Genomic DNA, 12664 nt, shown 5'->3' on the forward strand with positions numbered 1-12664 from the left:
TGTGTGTGTGTGTGTGTGTGTGTGTGTGTGTGTGTGAGTGCCCCTGTGGCCTCAGCCATCAGCCCAAACATACTCTGTCACACCAGCCTTGCAGGTACCCACTCTCCCCCTTAACACACACACACACACACACACCTTGCAGGCACGCTCTCTTCCGTTCACAGCACCCGACAGCCACACTGGCTGTGTGTGTGTGTTTTTGCATGTTTGTGAATGTTAGTCGTTGTGTGTGTGTGTGTGTGTGTGTGTGTGTGTGTGTGTGTGTGTGTGTGTGTGTGTGTGTGTGTGTGTGTGTGTGTGTGTGTGTGTGTGTGTGTGTGTGTGTGTGTAGGTAGCTGAGGGATGTGGGTAAGGGTTTGATGTGGCACGTCGTCCCCTGAGCAGCCAGACAAATAGCAGCCTTTTGTGTGTGCCTGTGGTCTCCTCCACGCACATACATCACTGTGGCAGACCATGGCACCCCCATTTGTTGTAAAGTGCTTGAATGTAATACAGGGTCCCGCTCTACATATGAATAAGGGTCATTTGGAAAATTGATTCATCAATTTTCTTATTTTCCCTGATGTCTCTTTTCGGGGGGGAAAACGACAACAATATAAAGAGGTGTTCGCACACAAAAACACACTCCACCTCTGGTGTGCCTGGTGGAAAATATGTACGTGGCTTTTGTTGTTGGAGAGCCTTTGCTTTCTCTTAGCCTCACTTTATTTTAGCCTAACTTTACCCTCACAGTCATAATGCAACTTTACCATTTACCATTCATTTATTAGCATACTTTAGCTTACCATTCCTTTTACGTTATGGTACAGCCAATTTACAATAGAAATCTACCTTAGCATTCACTGCCTTTGCATTTAAAATACAACTTTAGCTTAGCGTTTCCTTTGAATTTACAATACAACTTTAGCTTAGTGTTTCCTTTGAATTTAGAATACTTTAGCTTAGTGTTTCCTTTGAATTTACAATACAACTTTAGCTTAGCGTTTCCTTTGAATTTACAATACTTTAGCTTAGTGTTTCCTTTGAATTTACAATACAACTTTAGCCTATCATTTCCTTTGAATTTACAATACAACTTTAGCTTAGCGTTTCCTTTGAATTTACAATACAACTTTAGCTTAGCGTTTCCATTGAATTTACAATACAACTTTAGCCTATCATTTCCTTTGAATTTACAATACAACTTTAGCTTAGCATTTCCTTTGAATTTACAATACAACTTTAGCTTAGTGTTTCCTTTGAATTTACAATACAACTTTAGCTTAGCGTTTCCTTTGAATTTACAATACAACTTTAGCTTAGCATTTCCTTTGAATTTACAATACAACTTTAGCTTAGTGTTTCCTTTGAATTTACAATACAACTTTAGCCTATCATTTCCTTTGAATTTACAATACAACTTTAGCTTAGCATTTCCTTTGAATTTACAATACAACTTTAGCTTAGTGTTTCCTTTGAATTTACAATACAACTTTAGCTTAGCGTTTCCTTTGAATTTACAATACTTTAGCTTGGCGTTTCCATTGAATTTACAATACAACTTTAGCCTATCATTTCCTTTGAATTTACAATACAACTTTAGCTTAGCATTTCCTTTGAATTTACAATACAACTTTAGGTTAGTGTTTCCTTTGAATTTACAATACTTTAGCTTAGCGTTTCCTTTGAATTTACAATACAACTTTAGCTTAGCATTTCCTTTGAATTTACAATACAACTTTAGCTTAGCATTTCCTTTGAATTTACAATACAACTTTAGCTTAGTGTTTCCTTTGAATTTACAATACTTTAGCTTAGTGTTTCCTTTGAATTTACAATACTTTAGCTTAGCATTTCCTTTGAATTTACAATACAACTTTGGCTTAGCATTTCCTTTGCATTTACAATACAACTTTAGCGTAGAAATCCCCTTCATTTACAATACAACTAGGTTACCATTCACTGTCTGTGTGTGTGTGTTTGTGTGTGTACTGTAAAATATGATAATGTAGCCCCTCAGGGTGTAACCATCTCAGCCTGGCTCTGCTAGAGATGTCTGGGGACGTTCATTGTGCCTGGCTAGTTCTGTCAGCGTCACGGCTAACTCACGTTGTCATCATCCCTACAGCTGGAAGGAAAGGTGGAGATTGGGGGATGGAGGCAAGGGGGAATGAAGGGAGGGTGGAGGGGGGTTTGAGGGGGCTCATGGGGGTTATTTGTGGCGGTCCAGCAGCTCGCCCCTTGAGGGGGATATATGACTGAAATTAGCCCTGTCCCTCCGGGAGAAAGAGAGGGAGATGGGGGAGGGGTCAGCAAGCCAAATCAGACAGGATAGCCTCTGCCCTTAACCTAGACACCTCCCCAACACACACACACACACACACACACACACACACACACACACACACAAACACATATACTCGCAAACCCTAAACCACATAGAGGTGATATCAACACCCAACAATCTTATCGTTATCTGAAAGGAGGGGGAAGGAGGATATGAAGCCTTGTACTATATTCTGTCAATCCATCTCTCTATTTTCCTCTACCTGCAGAAAAGCTTATTTCCTACTCACACTATCTACTCTTTCTCTTTTTGTTCATTCTGTCTCTCTTTCCCTTTTTGTTGTTCCCATCCCTCTCTCTATCCTCCCCAATCTGATTCAAAGCCCCTCTCCCACCTTTCCCCATGCCAGCCACTGCCTCAAATCCCCTTAAAGTACTCTACCCACTGACTTAACCAGCCGGGCACTTATCCCCTCCTCATGCCAACCCACCGGCTAAACCAGCTTTAACACAGGAGAGTAGAGGAGAAAGGGAGAGGAGGGGGAAAGAGAAGGAGAGAGGACAGGAGAGGGAGGAGTGGAAACTACCTTCTCCATCTCTTCGCTCCCTCCTCTCCTCTCCTCTCCTCTCCTCTCCTCTCCTCTCCTCTCCTCTCCTCTCCTCTCCTCTCCTCTCCTCTCCTCTCCTCTCCTCTCCTCTCCTCTGTATGGATGAAGAGATTAGATTTTCTCTGTAATTAATTCACATGCCGCCCCAGAGTCCTGGTTAGGCCCATAGAGAGAGGGGGATGGACGAAGGGAGGGAGGTAGAGTGAGTAGGAGAGGTGTCAGTGATGGGATACATCTACCAATACGTTGCACCTAATTCATAACCAGGCAATTAAAGCTGTCCAATTACTGTGTGTGTGTGTGTGTGTGTGTGTGTGTGTGTGTGTGTGTGTGTGTGTGTGTGTGTGTGTGTGTTGGCAGGGTTCTGTCCTAACAAGTCGAAAGTTTAGACTCTGACAACACAGGAGTGCACACTCACACGCCCATGGGAACACAGGAGTGTACATTCACACGCCCATGGGAACATAGGAGCGCACACTCACACGCCCATGGGAACACAGGAGTGCACACTCACACGCCCATGGGAACATAGGAGTGCACACTCACACGCCCATGGGAACACAGGAGCGTACACTCACACGCCCATGGGAACACAGGAGCGTACACTCACACCCCCATGGGAACACAGGAGCGCACACTCACACGCCCATGGGAACACAGGAGCGTACACTCACACGCCCATGGGAACACAGGAGCGTACACTCACACGCCCATGGGAACACAGGAGCGTACACTCACACGCCCATGGGAACACAGGAGTGCACACTCACACGCCCATGGGAACACAGGAGTGCACACTCACACGCCCATGGGAACACAGGAGTGTACACTCACACGCCCATGGGAACACAGGAGGGTACACTCACACGCCCATGGGAACACAGGAGTGCACACTCACACGCCCATGGGAACACAGGAGTGCACACTCACACGCCCATGGGAACACAGGAGTGCACACTCACACGCCCATGGGAACACAGGAGTGCACACTCACACGCCCATGGGAACAAAGGAGTGTACACTCACACGCCCATGGGAACACAGGAGCGCACACTCACACGCCCATGGGAACACAGGAGCGCACACTCACACGCCCATGGGAACACAGGAGCGCACACTCACACGCCCATGGGAACACAGGAGAGAGAGAGGAAAAATGCCAGGAGAAAGAAATGGGCGTGACTGGATTGAAGAAGAGTGAGCACAACACCCTGTACACCCCCTATAACTGAACACGTACACTCAACCCTCTTCTATTTCAAATACAACCATGCTTAGTCACTAAAGCCCAATTCAAACGAAAAGCTTTTTTTTAATTAAGCGCTTAAGCGCGTGAACGAGCGTGCTCACGCTGGAGAATTCTTTTGAGTGAATGAGAGAAAACAGACAGGCCATTAGCATCAGCAACGTCTATTGTATCAAAGCGCATCAAATTGGAAAGCAGGTCTATTTTGTGGCATCTACGCGGAGCATTGCTGGGAAAATATGCGGGTTAATGGCGTGGGTCATTTGTGGAAAAGGAATTACAGGGATTGTTATGATTTTCCCTATGCTAGGTAGACTATTAATCAAATTCAATCAAACATATTTATAAAGTGCTATACAGATGTGCCATACAGAAGTGCTATACAGATGTGCCATACAGAAGTGCTATACAGATGTGCCATACAGAAGTGCCATACAGATGTGCCATACAGAAGTGCCATACAGAAGTGCTATACAGATGTGCCATACAGAAGTGCTATACAGATGTGCCATACAGAAGTGCCATACAGAAGTGCCATACAGATGTGCCATACAGAAGTGCTATACAGATGTAGTATACAATGTATTGGGATGTGGAAGCTAAGGTTCATCATTAAAATATTCTATATATTTGAAAACAATTGCAGCCTACCTGTGTTGATTTCGCTCGAATTTAGCCTAGCTAGGCTACGGCTGGAAAATGTGAAGACTCAAGAGAGAATACTGTTTATTTTGAAGAACTAGATCTGGTTGTTTATAAAGAAGGGCTGGTGAAGTGAAGGGAGATATTGCCAGCAAATAGACTGTTTGTGCGTTGTTACATCTGGAGTTGTGACACTTGTAGTTAGAAAGTACAGGTAGCTAACACTGTTTCGTACACGTTGTGCATAACCGCGGTATTCAAACGAGGCTGCAATGAAGCTAATGGGACCGTAGTGACTGTGTTGGCATCAGAATCCGGGTTGTGGACTACGTTTCTACTCAAGCGTTGATTGACAAGGTATTGGACCGATAGTATAAAACGGACCCCTCTGACGCTGTACGTTACATTGTGTGGCGTACAGCCTCTCTCCACCAGGGGTAGCGCATCTCTCGCTGATTAAAAACAAGAAATGATCCATGGTGAGTGTAAAGTTAATTACTCGTGAGTTCATCAATAGTTAATTCAATTCATAGCTCCTTTTTTTGTGCGTCATCACTGCAAGCCATCATGACTGTCAAAAGCCGCGACAGCCACAGTTTACCTTGGAAGATAACTTTCGCGCCGCCCTAAACACTCGATTAATAGGTATTCAAATAGGTATGTAATGAGACATTATATAAACTCTTTATCGTGTTTTATTTGCATTTTTAGAGGTGATAAGTTGGACAGATCGGGTGAAAAAAAGCATTTTGCCCACACAACATATCCCCCACTTTCACGATCACGCCTTCCCTTCCCCCTCCGCCATTTTGAAAAAGACGCGGCGGAGCTCAATTGCCTTCAATCATGCAGAGACGGGCAGCGTGAAGGTCTCGTCATTGATTTTGCTGGAGAGGGGAGAAATTGTGTTTTACAGCAGTATTCATATTACAGTTGACCTGGAAGTATTACGTTTATTGCCCGCTAAAATAAGGTCAACTGTACGGAGCAGTACGATGTACGGACGTTCGCTAGCTAAACTCAGCAAAAAAAGAAACGTCCCATTTTCAGGACCCTGTCTTTCAAAGATGATTTGTAAAAATCCAAATAACTTCACAGATCTTGATTGTAAAGGGTTTAAACACTGTTTCCCATGCTTGTTCAATGAACCATAAACAATTAATGAACATGCACCTGTGGAACGGTCGTTAAGACACTAACAGCTTACAGACGGTAGGCAATTAAGGTCACAGTTATGAAAACTTAGAACACTAAAGAGGGCTTTCTACTGACTCTGAAAAACACGAAAAGAAAGATGCCCAAGGTCCCTGCTCATCTGTGAGAACGTGCCTTAGGCATGCTGCAAGGAGGCATGAGGACTGCAGATGTGGCCAGGGCAATAAATTGCAATGTCCGTACTGTGAGACAGCGCTACAGGGAGACAGCGCTACAGGGAGACAGAATGGACAGCTGATCATCCTCGGAGTGGCAGACCACGTGTAACAACACCTGCACAGGATCTGTACATCCGAACATCACACCTGTGGGACAGGTATAGGATGGCAACAACAACTGCCCGAGTTACACCAGGAACGCACAATCCCTCCATCAGTGCTCAGACTGTTCGCAATAGGCTGAGAGAGGCTGGACTGAGGGCTTGTAGACCTGTTGTAAGGCAGGTCCTCACCAGACATCACTGGCAACAATGTCGCCTAAGGGCACAAACCCAATGTTGCTGGACCAGACAGGACTGGCAAAAAGTGCTCTTCACTGACGAGTCACGGTTATGTCTCACCAGGGGTGATGGTCGGATTCACGTTTATCGTCTTAGGAATGGGTGTTCCACCGAGGCCTCTGGAGCGGGATCGATTTGGAGGTGGAGGGTCCATCGTGGTCTGGGGCGGTGTTTTAAAGCATCATAGGACTGAGCTTGTTGTCGTTGCAGGCTATCTCAACGTTGTGCGTTACAGGGAAGACATCCTCCTCCCTCATGTGGTACCCTTCCTGCAGGCTCGTCCTGACAAGACCCTCCATCATGACAATGCCATCAGCCATACTGCTTGTTCTATGCGTGATTTCCTGCAAGACAGGAATGTCAGTGTTCTGCCATGGCCAGCGAAGAGCCCGGATCTCAATCCCATTGAGCACGTCTGGGACCTGTTGGATCGGAGGGTGAGGGCTAGGGCCATTCCCCTCAGAAATATCTGGGAACTTGCAGGTTCCTTGGTGGAAGAGTGGGGTAAGATCTCACAGCAAGAACTGGCAAATCTGGTGCAGTCCATGAGGAGGAGATGCATTGCAGTACTTAATGCAGCTGGTGGCCACACCAGATACTGACTGTTACTTTTGATTTTGACCCCGCCTTTGTTCAGGGACACATTATTCAATTTATGTTAGTCACATGTCTATGGAACTTGTTCAGTTTATGTCTCAATTGTTGAATCTTGTTATGTTCATGCACATATTTACACATAAACGACAATTGACAGTGAGAGCACGTTTCTTTTTTTTCTGAGTTTGTTTCGTGTTGATAAGTTTAACTGCCAGGTCCAATAACACATATTTGACAACCATAACGTTATGCCTACCTGTGTTAAATTCAATCACAGGCATATAGCCTAGGCAGGCTACGGCTGGGAATTGCGAGGATCTCCGATTTCTAGTAGGGAATACTGTTATGTAGAAAGAGCGAGACTAGCTAAATTCCTTATAAACTGCTTGGGTGCGTTAGCTACGACTCTCCTCACAACTCTCCTCACACAGGCAGGTACGGTGGCTCCCGTAGGACATATAAGGTGAGTCAAAAGGAACACACAACAACAATTCACAAGGGATAGCGAACATAGCAAATACAACCAATGACAATTACGTTAGTGTACGCTACGCAGTGTATGTGAATTGATGCTGGCTACTCTCGCACGCACATCTTTTTATGCCATTGACGGCGTCACTCCGAGTGATTTTGGCTTAACAGTGAAATGCTTACTTCCAGATAGTCTGGGTAGCTATTGGTTAACTATTTAACTATCTACCAACTCACTTCTTTTCATCACTTCGTTCTAGCACCCCTGTTTCTCTATCCCACTCTCCTTCCAGGTGGGACGGGAGGGAAGAGGGAGAGGCTGGTAGGTGTTGGAGTCCCACAGTGTGTGTGTTTTACCAAACAACCTCTGCTACACACACTTACCCTATCAGTGGCATATATAACAGCTAGTAAAACTACCTACCCAGACACACACACACACACACACACACACACACACACACACACACACACACACACACACACACACACACACACACACACACACACACACACACACTCCCTGTGGTATATCCCCTCTGGCGGTGGCTGTCCGGTAGCGTTTAATGAGGTCATAATGATGCGTCAGCCAGAGAGAAAGGTCAGGGGGTGGGGCTAACAAACACGTCCTATCTCCCTTGGCACCCAGACAGAAGGTGACACACACCTCTACCCCCCTCAATCTGCCTCAATTAGGGAGTACAGGGGGGTAGAAGGGTCCCTCTACTCCCCCAGTTAACAGTGGCCTTAGGGGGGCTTTAGTGGCTCTGGTGGGGGTGGATGGAGGGGGATGGTTCTCTGTAGCTCTTTACTCCTTGATAGAGCTGTGTTGTCCCAACAGACCGTAGGGAAAACTAGAGAGGGAGAGAAGAGATGTTATGGCTGTATTTGTTTCCCTGAGATACTTTGTGTTTCCTGTCTACTAGCAGCCCAGTATGAGCTACTCTCCGTTACAGGCTCTGCAGCCTGCTACCAACTGCCTCAGAAATAGACCTTGAAACACAGCCAATGTGTGTGTGTCTCACACACCCAGTCCCTCTCTTACAAACCCACACACACTATTCAGCAACACACAGAATGAAGCCTTCCACCCGATCACACACATTAGGTCTTGGGGCAGTGGGGCCGTATTTGGCAGCAGACCGTGAGAGTGTGTGTGTGTGTGTGTGTGTGTGTGTGTGTGTGTGTGTGTGTGTGTGTGTGTGTGTGTGTGTGTGTGTGTGTGTGTGTGTGTGTGTGTGTGTGTGTGTGTGTGTGTGTGTGTGTGTGTGTGTGTGTGTGTGCAGCTGGTCAGACACTGGTGTGCCTATTCCTCAGGACTCTAGTCAGATCTGGGTCTACTATCCAATCACATTGTGTCGCTCGAATCCACTGAAAGCTAGAATCCTTAATTAGAGCAATAACTAAGCGGCCACCCCGCCTCTGTTTTGGTATAAAGCTGAGGGAAGGGCCTAGTGAAATGTAACCACTCTCCATCTCATAGACAAAGTTATGGATTCAAGGACTGACCATGTTAAGAGGCTATACAGGGTTTGTTTACATGTACATTGTTTCAAAACAAGAGTATACACACCCCTATGTATTTATTTGGACAGTGAAGCTAAAAATGTTCCTCTATACTCCAGTATTTTGAATTTGAGATCAAATGTTTTATATGAGGCAAAATTACTGAATGTCACTTTTTATTTAAGGTAATTTCATATATATCTGTTTTACCATTAAGAAATGAAAGCACTTTATGAATCTAGTCCTCCATTTTGAAGGTGTCGTAAGTATTGGGACAAATACACTTCTAGTGTATTGAAGTAGTCAAAAGTTTAGTATTTGTCCCCATATTCGTAGCACACAATGACCACATCAAGCTCGTGACTCTACACATTTGTTGGATGTATTTGCTGTTTGTTTTGGTTGTGTTTCAGATTATTTTGTGCCCAACAAAAATGTATGGTAAATAATGTATTGTGTCATTTTGGAGTCACATTTATTGTAAATAACAATAGAATGTTTCTGAACTCTTCTACATTAATGTGGATGCTACCATGACTACGGATCATCCTGAATGAATCGCGAATAATGATGAGTGAGAAAGTTACAGAGGCAAAGATCATACCCCCAAAACATGCTAACCTCTCACCATTACCAATAACAGGGGAAGTTGGAATTTTTAATGTATGATATTTGTGCCTATGTACCCTTCTCACTCATCATTATTCATGATCCATCCATGATTATGTTTAGAAACATATTCTATTCATATTGACAATAAAGGTGACTCCAAAATGACACAATGCAATATTTACCATTCATTCTAGCTCTAAACAGGCCAGTAGGAATATAGAAGACCCCCTTTCTCCTAAACACACAAACACACACCGGCCCTTCCTTTAGAGCCACGGCTGATATCTATCCTATAACTGATCAATTTCTTCCCAGACGGCAATGATTCAGCAAATCACTTTCTTTTCTAAACAAAGCCCCAGAAACAGGTGGATAGAGAGATGGAGAGAGAGAGAGGGATAGTTATAGAGAGAAAGAAGAAGAGCAGAGAGAGAGAGAGAGAGGGATAGTTATAGAGAGAAAGAAGAGGAGCAGAGAGAGAGAGAGAGAGGGATAGTTATAGAGAGAAAGAAGAAGAGCAGAGAGAGAGAGAGGGATAGTTATAGAGAGAAAGAAGAAGAGCAGAGAGAGAGAGAGAGGAGAGAGAGAGAGAGAGAGAGAGAGAGGAGAGAAGAGAGAGAGGAGAGAGGAGAGAGCGTCAGACTAGTGCTGGCGTCGTGGTCTGGCCCCAGGGGAGAGAAGTAGCTAAATCTGTCTCTGACTGTCTGTCTCTGGATACGAATGAGAGCCCTGCTAATGGACATCTGGGGCTGTGTGTGGGGTGGAGACATTCCTATAGTCCACACAGCCACATGCACACACAATACACTATTGCTTTTGACAATGCCTGATATCAGGGCACTCAGATAGTACCACACATAGACCAGAAAATGCACACGCACTGACTGACACCCTGTGTCGCTTCAGTAGAGTTTATTTGTGATGGCCAGGGCCTTGTCACTAACCTATGTCCCCAGCGCTCGCTGCACTAATACACACACACACACACACACACACACACACACACACACACACACACACACACACACACACACACACACACACACACACACACACACACACACACACACACACATACACGCACAGCACCATCCCATTAGTCACTGGTTGAAGTGTGAGTATGGAAACAGAGGGAAGGCCCTCCATCTCCCATGCTATCTAATGGCTGCAAGGCCCAAACACACACACACAGACACGCAGACGCACACACAGCCACACACAGCCACCTACCCAATTGGCCCTCATTTCAGCTCATGTCACTCCCGATGAAGGCACACGCCTCTTTCTCTTCTCTTCTCTTCTCTCCTTCTCTCTCCTTCTCTCTCCTTCTCTCCTTCTCTCTCCTCCATGCCCCATTGTTTACCAGTCACATAATGATAACAATTAAAAGAGTAGAATGTTGAAGACAATATTTTTTTTCTTTGAGGATTTAGGTTAAGATATGGTTCATTCTTTCTGAGTCCCCTGCCTGTCTGTCTTCAGGCTTTGTTACATTCTCTTCAACACAATCCACTGGCTATCTAACACAAGCCAATTCTATCTATACACCTAAACTCACCCCCTCAGACACTCTGTGTGGCTCCGTTGTCTAAACCTATCTAACTGTCCATCAGTCCCCCAGCCTATGTTATTGCATCAACAATGGTAGGGAAGATAGAGAGGGAGGGAGGGATGGAGAGAGGGAGAGAAGGAGGGAGAAAGAGAAGGGAAGAGGGAGGCAGAGAAAGAAAAGCCCTGTTCACACCTCAGCCCCATAACAACCTCAATTACCATAAAACTACTGACTGGCCTGCCTCGTAGACCACCTCCCTCCTCTCTGCTTTCCCTCTCGCTCTCTCTCTCTCTGGAGTGTGACAGGGAGGTTTGAATAGGGAACTTTATCGATGCCATTAAAGATGCATTTGAAGAAAACAATCAGGCAGTTGTTTTATCGTAACAGCCTTTATTAACAGCATTCTGTGATGGGTGAAGATGCAGAGTCTTATTGTATAGGATAGTTTGCTCTGGTCTAGAGTTACAGGGATACGTTTGCCCGTAATATCTGCGACTGCTGCTCAGCCTCTCTCTCTCTCTCTCTCTCTCACACACACACACACACACACACACACACACACACACACACACACACACACACACACACACACACACACACACACACACACACACACACACCACAGGAGGCTGTTGAGGGGAGGACGGCTCATAATGGAATGGAGTAAATTGAATGGTGTTAAAAACATGGAAACCATGTGTTTGATGTGTTTGATACCATTCCATTCCAGCCATTGCTATGAGCCTGTCCTCCTCAAATAAGGCAGCACCAGTCACCTGTGACATGCACACACACACACACACACACACACACACACACACACACACACACACACACACACACACACACACACACTGTCCCTGACCTTAGAGAGCCGTTTTATTTCTCTATGTTCTTTGTTTTGGCTGGGTATGGTTCTCAAATCAGGGACAGCTGTCTATCGTTGTCTCTGATTGGGAACCATACTTAGGCAGCCCTTTTTCCCACCTGTCTTTGTGGGTAGTTAACTTTGTTTGTGGCACTATAGCCCTGTAAGCTTCATGGTTGTTTTTTGTTTGTTGTTTTGTTGGAGACATTTGAAATAAAAAGAGAAATGTACGCTCACCACGCTGCACCTTGGTCTTCTTCCAGCAACGGCCGTGACACACACACACACACACAGGTCAGCCTTTCACAGAAAATAACAGTCTCCTGTCGGTCATCTGAAATCAATCCTTCTCACGGTTCTCTCTTTTTCTCTGTAATCTTTCAAACGTGTCAATGGCACTTGACACACAATCCTTCAAATCAAATCAAATCAATTGTCCGAACACACTCACTCACCCACACACACAGTGACGTTGGGCCATGGTGAAATCCATGGTGATCAGATCAGTTTGGATTGGAATATCGGTCCTCTGCAATATTCCCACGCTGGGGATGATTCCCCTTCATCACACTGTCTATTATGG

General features: G+C 45.2%; 1 protein-coding gene across 1 annotated transcript in view; it reads left to right on the plus strand.

Annotated features, from left to right (window-relative positions):
* LOC118944259 (estrogen related receptor gamma a) overlaps positions 1-12664 on the plus strand; it is a 105917-nt gene that overhangs the window by 36970 nt on the left and 56283 nt on the right.

Source organism: Oncorhynchus mykiss, chromosome 25 (assembly GCF_057628025.1).
Source record: "Oncorhynchus mykiss isolate SJ-2025 chromosome 25, ASM5762802v1, whole genome shotgun sequence".
Lineage (NCBI taxonomy): Eukaryota > Metazoa > Chordata > Actinopteri > Salmoniformes > Salmonidae > Oncorhynchus > Oncorhynchus mykiss.